Below are 997 nucleotides of genomic sequence, written 5' to 3'. Positions count from 1 at the left end.
AAAAAAAAAAAAGTTTAGTTATAGCTGGATAGGATGGTGTGCTTATAGTCCCAGTTTCTCAGGAGGCTAGAGCAGGAGGATCACTAGAGTTGCAGGGAGTGTAGTGATCAGGCCTATGAATAGCCTCACTATGTTGCACTCCAGCCCAGGCAACATAGCAAGACCTTGTCTCAAAAAGAGAGAAATGACAGCCATTGCAGTACATTGAGCTCCATAGAGACAGCGCCGGGGCAAGTGAGAGCCGGATGGGCACTGGGCTGTGCCTCGCTGAGGAAAAATAACTAAACATGGGCAAAGGAGATCCTAAGAAGCCAAGAGGCAAAATGTCATCATCTGCATTCTTTGTGCAAACTTGTCAGGAGGAGCACAAGAAGAAGCACCCAGATGCTTCCGTCAACTATTCAGAGTTATCTACGAAGTGCTCAGAGAGGTGGAAGACCATGTCTTCTAAAGAGAAAGGAAAATTTGAAGATATGGCAAAGGCAGACAAGGCCTGTTATGGAAAAGAAATGAAAGCCTATATCCCTCCTAAAGGGGAAACAAAAAAGAAGTTGAAGGATCTCAATGCACCCCAGAGGCCTCCTTGGCCTTTTTCTTTTTCTGTTCTGAGTATCGCCCAAAAATCAAAGGAGAACATCCCAGTCTACCTATTGGTGATGTTGCAAAGAAGCTGGGAGAGATGTGGAATAACACTGCTGCGGATGACAAGCAGCCTTATGAAAAGAAGGCTGCATAGCTGAAGGAAAAATACGAAAAGGATATTGCTGCATACCGAGCTAAAGGAAAGCCTGATGCAGCGAAAAAGGGAGTCGTCAAGGCCGAAAAAAGCAACAAAAAGAAGGAGGAGGAGGAAGATGATGAGGAAGATGAAGAAGATGATGAAGATGATGATGAATAAGTTGGTTCTAGCGCAGTTTTTTTTTTCTTGTCTATAAAGCATTTAATCCCCCATACACAACTCACTCCTTTTAAAGAAAAAAATTGAGGCTCGGCGCCT

The 997-nt window shown here is 44.0% G+C and overlaps 1 pseudogene; it reads left to right on the top strand.

Annotated features, from left to right (window-relative positions):
* The first annotated feature begins 287 nt into the window (after positions 1-287).
* LOC100956455 lies at positions 288-898 on the top strand (annotated as a pseudogene).
* Positions 899-997: the final 99 nt, after the last annotated feature.

Source organism: Otolemur garnettii, unplaced genomic scaffold (assembly GCF_000181295.1).
Source record: "Otolemur garnettii isolate 467f Iridium unplaced genomic scaffold, OtoGar3 scaffold00261, whole genome shotgun sequence".
Lineage (NCBI taxonomy): Eukaryota > Metazoa > Chordata > Mammalia > Primates > Galagidae > Otolemur > Otolemur garnettii.
The sequence above is the reverse complement of the archived record's forward strand: the minus strand, read 5'-3'. Positions and strand labels throughout refer to the sequence as shown.